This window comes from Bombina bombina, chromosome 5 (assembly GCF_027579735.1).
Source record: "Bombina bombina isolate aBomBom1 chromosome 5, aBomBom1.pri, whole genome shotgun sequence".
Classification (NCBI taxonomy): domain Eukaryota; kingdom Metazoa; phylum Chordata; class Amphibia; order Anura; family Bombinatoridae; genus Bombina; species Bombina bombina.
The window spans coordinates 29014111-29021439 of NC_069503.1; the positions used below are offsets into that span (position 1 = coordinate 29014111).

Here is a 7329-nt window from a genome sequence, read left to right on the forward strand (position 1 = left end):
ATATAGCTGATCTGAAATCATTTATTAAAAATGAAATCTCTTCCCTGAGAAAAGATATGAGCGATATGAATTCAAGAATTGAATACCTCGAAGAGGGACAGGAAAGCTTGGAAACCATGGTTAGTGATAATAAGCAACACCTGAATTGTCAAGACTCCATTATTCAATCCTTACAGATGAATGTTGAAGATCTAGACAACCGCAGCGGTCGCAGTAACCTGCGGATATGCGGCATTCCAGAAGAAATTACTCAGGATACCCTATTGGGATACTTGCTGCAACTTTTCAAGCCGCTGGATCCCTCATTAGAACTGTCTGAGACCTCAATAGATCGGGCTCATCAAGCCCTTAGGCCGAAACCCACAAACCCGCACAGGGACGTCATTATGAAATGTGTTAATTTCCAACAGAAAGAAGCCATCTGGAGACAGGCAAGAAGTCATTTAACAATTTCACACCAAGGACATAGCCTGCAGATCTACCAGGACCTCTGCCCTGCAACTATTGAAAGAAGACGTTCCCTCCATTTTATCACATCCATCCTACAGGAACATAAAATAAAATACCACTGGGACTTCCCCTTTAGCCCAATGGTGCACAAAGATGGCAAAACTATCATTTACAAAGACCAGGAGGACCTGGACACCTTATCCAAAAGCCTCAACATTACGTTTGCAGCTCCTTCAACACAAGAAACAAACAAAAACAACAACCTACAAGGCCGCTTGCCCAAATCCCAAAGACCAATGTGGTCTAAAGTACCCAGGAGACGTGCTAAGGACTCTGCACCGAAATGAATGCCCACTACCTATGCTGGAGATGGTCTCCTCACCATGAAGATAATCCCTTGGGACACACAGGTCGTATAAGAACTTTTTAAGTTACCCTGTTGCATTATATGTTATGTGTTAGATTTTACTTGGGTTAATTGACAATGCCTTTCGCAGCTCTGAGGCCCTCAACAGAAAGAGACTATTTGTGAGATAAAATTGACTCTTGTGACTAGAAAGTGGGGCCAAAATCTACTTGTGTAATACTACGTGATACCCTAATGTTCTCAATAGAAATGTTCATATGTTAGTTGTTCAAGATCGTAGTTTAAGATGTTTAGTGTATGATCTTACTGTCATTGGATATCAATTACTAAGCTCCTGGAGGGGCTTTGAGAAAATCCAATACACTGGAAGATATGTGTTACGCTACCCATGACTTTAGTTATGTTATTATAGTTATAGTACAATGTTAATCAATTGTATGCAATACAATTAGGTCATTGAGGGGGAAACACTTCCTCATTAGAGTTTATATTTCTTTCTTTATATAAAATATGGTATTGTTTAAAATGTTTGTTTTATATTTCTCTTCTCTCTTACTGTACTTTCCTGCTGCCAAAACTGATAACTGACGACACTCCATGGTGCAAACACCACTACATAGTTAACACTATAATCTACTCTTTTAACAAATGCCCTACTAGTAATATGTCAAGCCTACATGGCTAAACACCCTCACAGAAAACGACCCCCAAACTCATTAAAGATTCAATCCATTAATGCAAAGGGACTAAACATTCCTGCAAAACAAACACAGGCACTTAGAGACTTTAATAGAAATGAATCAGACTTAGTATTTATTCAATAATCACACTTCCGCAAGGGAAGAGAACCACTCACATTTAATCATAAGTTTGATACTTGTTATTTTGCCTCTCACTCAAAATCCAAGAAACACGGGGTGGGAATTTTGCTAAAGAAAAACATCCCATTTAAAGAGATTAAAATTTTAAGGGATAAAGCAGGCAGATATATAATATTGGAGGGACTGCTCTATGGCTGTCTGGTAACACTAGTTTCTATCTACACTTCTAACACCAAGCAATCGCCCTTTATAAAAACAGTAGCCAACCTCATATTAGAACACCAAAAAGGTATCTTAATAATCTGTGGGGACCTAAATACGCCATTAAACCCAATACTAGACTGTTCCTCCACACACTCTTCAGTACCCCAATCACAACTAACCCGCATACTCATCTCACTGAAAAAACTCACAGTACAAGACCTTTGGAGGTCACACCACCCAGAAAAAGAAGACTACACATTTTACTCATACCCACACAAACAATATTCCAGAATCGATTGTATTTTTACTGATGTCACTGGCCTCTCGCTATTTACCGCTGCCCATATTACCCCCGTAACGTGGTCAGTCCATGCGTCTGTCATCGGTACTCTTTTATGGCCCTCTAAACCCATACATGACTATATATGGAAAATGGATGAATATATCCTGGCAGACCCCATTATAACCCAACAACTTTCCAAATCCCTAATGGAATACTTTAATCACAATGATATAGATGGGATGTCCCCTATAACTCTGTGGGAAGCTCACAAATGCGTGATAAGAGGCTAACTTATGGCTATCAAAGCATATATCACTAAACAAAGACGCGCGTCCCTCGCGACATTACTCGCTAACATAGAAAAACTAGAAATTCACCATAAAAGAAAACCTTCTGACCATACCCTCTTACTCACTATTCAGGCGGAAAGAGAAAAACTAGCAACCCACCTCAGCAAAGAACATAAATGCCAGACGCTACACCTTCAACAATTGAACGCCAAAACAAAGCAGGTAAGACACTTGGCAAGATACTTAAAACTAAAACAACAGAAAAATTACATCCTACACATTAAAGACAACAATGATAAAATTCACCGATCCACACAATCTATTACTAACACATTTAGGAAATATTTTCAAGATCTATATAACTTACATTCCAATTTGGTTCACAGATCATACCCACAAGAAACTAAAATGCATGCCTAGCATCCCTCAACCTACCACATCTCACCACTAACCAACAATCTCAACTAGAAGACCCTATAACACCAGAATAAATCCAATTAGTGATTAAGGATCTCCCAGCAGGTAAGTCACCTGGCCCTGATGGCTTCAGTAACCGATATAAGATATTTCAGGAAGATCTAAATCCCCATATCACCAAATACTTTAACCATATTGATGAAGCAAAACAGTTTTCTTATAGATCCCTCGAAGCCCACATCATTCTTCTCCCTAAACCCAAAAAATCTTTAGACCACCCATCACACTATCATCCTATTTCATTAATAAACTCGGACTTAAAAATTTACGCAAAAATACTATCCAACAGATTAAATCTTTTATTCCCGGATCTGATTCATCAGGACCAGCTGGGATTTGTCCCCAAGAGGAAGGCAAAGGACAACACAGTCAGGGCCCTTAATTTAATCCAATACATCCAAGATAAAGAGATCCCTGGAATTATACTATCAATAGACGCAGAAAAGGCCTTTGACCATGTTTGCTGGGACTTCCTAAAAGCCACTCTACATACCATGGGTCTTGGGCCCAAGATACTTACTAGAATATTTTCTCTGTACTCCCACCCTAATGCAAAATTGTTGATCAATGGTACACTGTCAAGCCCGTTCACCATAAATAATGGTACACAACAAGGGTGCCCTCCTCCCCCCCCCCTTTTATTTGCCTGCTTTATAGAAACATTAGCCATTAAAATTAGATAAAACTCCATTATTAGCAGAAAACAACTAGGTACCCAAACATACACAATGTTGTTATTCGCAGATGACATTTTATTCTCCACCACAAAACCCGAAACCTCCATACCTTCTTTACTACAATAATTTAACGAGTTTAAACAGTTGTCAAATTTTTCAATCAATCTCCCCAAGGCAGATCATTGAGTGATCTGAGATGTCAAGGCAGAAAATGCAGCATGTCTGCAGAAAGAACAGGAACTGTTAGCACTTTAACTTTTCAGCGCTGCTCCACGTTAGGCTGTTCTTTTTAAGTAGAGCTGTTCTCTGGCTGCATTGTATAAGTTTTCCTTAACCCCTTAACGACCAAGGACGTGCAGGGTACGTCCTCTAAAAAAAGTCGGTTAACGACCAAGGATGTACCCTGCACGTCCTCGGTGTGGAAAGCAGCTGGAAGCGATCCTGCTCACTTCCAGCTGCTTTCCGGTTATTGCAGTGATGCCTCGATATCGAGGCATCCTGCAATAACATTTTTTAGCCATCCGATGCAGAGAGAGCGTGTGCATTTCTGAACAAAGGGAATCCCAGAGAAGCATTTACAACCATTTGTGCCATAATTGCACAAGCTGTAAAATAATTTCAGTGAGAAACCTAAAATTGTGAAAACTTTAACGCTTTTTTTCATTTGATCGCATTTGGCGGTGAAATGGTGGCATGAAATATACCAAAATGGGCCTAGATCAATACTTGTGGTTCTCTACTACACTACACTAAAGCTAAAATTAACCATAGAAGCTCCCTACATGCTCCCTTATTAACCTCTTCACTGCTGGACATAATACACGTGTGGTGTGCAGTGGCATTTAGCAGCCTTCTAATTACCAAAAAGCAAAGCCAAAGCCATATATGTCTGCTATTTATGAACAAAGGGGATCCCAGAGAAGCATTTACAACCATTTATGCCATAATTGCATAAGTTGTTTGTAAATAATTTCAGTGAGAAACCTAAAGTTTGTGAAAAAATTTGTGAAAAAGCGAACAATTTTTTTTATTTGATAGCATTTGGCGGTGAAATGGTGGCATGAAGTATAACAAAATGGGCCTAGATCAATATTTTGGGATGTCTTCTAAAAAAAATATATACATGTCAATGGATATTCAGGGATTCCTGAAAGATATTAGTGTTCCAATGTAACTAGCGCTAATTTTTAAAAAGTGCTACTTGTATTTATGGCCCTATAACTTGCAAAAAAAGCAAAGAACATGTAAACATTGGGTATTTCTAAACTCAGGACAAAATGTAGAAACTATTTAGCATGGGTGTTTTTTGGTGGTATTAGATGTGTTACAGATTTTGGGGGTCAAAGTTACAAAAAGTGTGTTTTTTCCCATTTTTCCTCATATTTTATAATTTTTTTTATAGTAAATTATAAGATATGAAAATAATGGTATCTTTTGAAAGTCCATTTAATGGCGAGAAAAACGGTATATAATATGTGTCGGTACAGTAAATGAGTAAGAGGAAAATTTACAGCTAAACACAAACACCGCAAAAATGTAAAAATAGCCTTGGTCCCAAACGGACAGAAAATGGAAAAGTGCTGTGGTCATTAAGGGGTTAACACAGTGCATCCAGAGCAAAGTGCTGTTTGAAGACAACAGTCAAATATGTAGTAGTGCTGCAAAGCAGCAGTGCATTGATTGTTGTCTGGCTCTGAGATTTTTGCAAGCTCGTTCCCTAGCTTTTCACAGTCTGCAAAGCTGTTTTTCTCTGAATGTAAGATGTTCATATGAGCAGTGCACCTTTATTACTACATTTCTATTTTAGACTAAGAGAAAAGGAAACAAATTAATTCAAGAGACATTTTACAATTCCTTTTTTTGTCTGCAGCTAATATGCAATGCATTTTTCAACTACTGCACTAGATTATAAAACTTTAAATATTGCTTTATTCTGCAGTTAACCAACACATTGCAATTGATCTGGTGCTTTAGTGTAACTAACAAATGTACAATTTTATTTCATTTAACAATCACCTGCAGAAAATGTTTCACTATAAAAATCTCATCGCAGAAAGTGAAAAAAAGTTCTGTCTCTGGGTTAAATATTAATCTAGATGCACAAACCCTGGCCAGAACTAAAAAACTAATGCCATTTACCTTGCGTTCCCACTCCCTACATTACCTAGGGATAGAACTAACCACTTCTATAGAAAATACTTTCAAACATAACTACCTCCCCATCAAAAAAACCATCATAAGAGACCTATCCTCGTGGCTATCCAATAGGATCTCATGGCTTGGCAAAATAAATGTTTTGAAGATGAACATTTTCCCTAGGCTCTTGTAAATATTGCAAGTATTGCCAATCCCAATCCCTTAGAACTATATCCCGGCCCAGCAGAAAGCTTTTAGCGACTATAAACTCCAAGGTGGTCTCGGTATAACTAATATAGCGAAGTACCGCCAAGCTATATTTTTGCAGAGGATTGTTGATTGGTGTATACACTTCAATCATAAAAGATAGGTTCAACTGGAACACATTATATCAGACACACCACACTTGGGAAGGCTTTGCTGGAATCTTGAAAAATCAATGTCTAAACCCAGTCTAGGCTCTCCACTAATAGCAGAAACATACAAAGTTTGGGAAGATATACTCTCAACACACTCATACGTCTCCTCGAGACCCTCTCCATTAACTTCCATCATTGATAATGGTCAATTCACCTTGGGGACACAACCACTAGGCAGAGTACCAGATTACTTTTATAGAGATATTCCAATACACTTCATTATATCAAACAAAAAAAATGTATAACAGACATGATTGACAAAGTTTACATCCTTTTTCGTAACTGGTTTCAATACATTCATGTTCATCATTTTGTAACACAACTTAAACAATCTAGGAATATGGTGTGACCCCCTGACTAACTTCGAAAACTTATGGGTTAGAGCCCCACCATTATCTCACACCCTATCAACAATATATAAAGTACTGACACAACCCCCCCCCGGGCTACATAACTACATTCCTTGAATGATGGGAAGAAGAACTAGGCATAGTGATATTACCTCAAACTAGTACATCCATTTTCCAAAACATCACGAATATGTCAATCTACCTTTCTATGCAGGAAATGAATCTGATGCTCCTACATAGATGGCACCTTTCTCCAGCTAAACTGCACCGCATATACCATAATAAATCCAATCGTTGCTGGAGATGTGGTCATGGGCATGGTAATCTAGCTCACATGTGATGGTGGTGCAATACGATCCAGAATTTCTGGAGAACCATAATAGGGGAAATGGAAATCATTTTAGACATACAACTCCCCCTAGACCCAACGATCTGGCTGTTGAGCAGACCTCCCAAAAAAAAAAAAACTTAAACAGTATCTCAAACTATTTTATATTATGTCCAACAGTGCCAGACATCTCTTAGCCAGAAACTGGAAAACCAAAGAAGCCCCCTCTTTAATTATGTGGAAACAAAGAGTATCAGAACTACTTGATATAGAGGAATATTGTTACATTAAATATGCTAAAATGGATATATATGCCGAAATGACTACTCTATGGGGTCAATATCTCAAGAAACAATAGTTCCCATGTAACAAGGCCAAAGGGGTAAAAAAGGGACGACAACATAAAATGTATTGATTTATGTAGGTAAAACCAGTTATGTTATAAATTAAGGCAGATCGTCAGTCACAACTCAACCTAAACAAAACAAAAAACTGAACTGTATTAGGCAGCATCGTTATTCTCTTCT

At 38.1% G+C, this 7329-nt stretch overlaps 1 protein-coding gene across 2 annotated transcripts in view; it reads left to right on the forward strand.

Moving 5' to 3' along the window:
* Positions 1-2551: 2551 nt before the first annotated feature.
* Positions 2552-7329, forward strand: part of LOC128659743 (gastrula zinc finger protein XlCGF26.1-like) — a 26636-nt gene continuing 21858 nt past the window's right edge. The window contains exons 1-2 of one of the 2 annotated variants that reach the window (XM_053713322.1): positions 2552-2637; positions 2802-2937. The gene's annotated coding sequence lies outside the window, so the exon portion shown is untranslated. The remainder of the gene's footprint in view (positions 2638-2801; positions 2938-7329) is intronic. The other variant, XM_053713323.1, reaches the window with a different exon arrangement.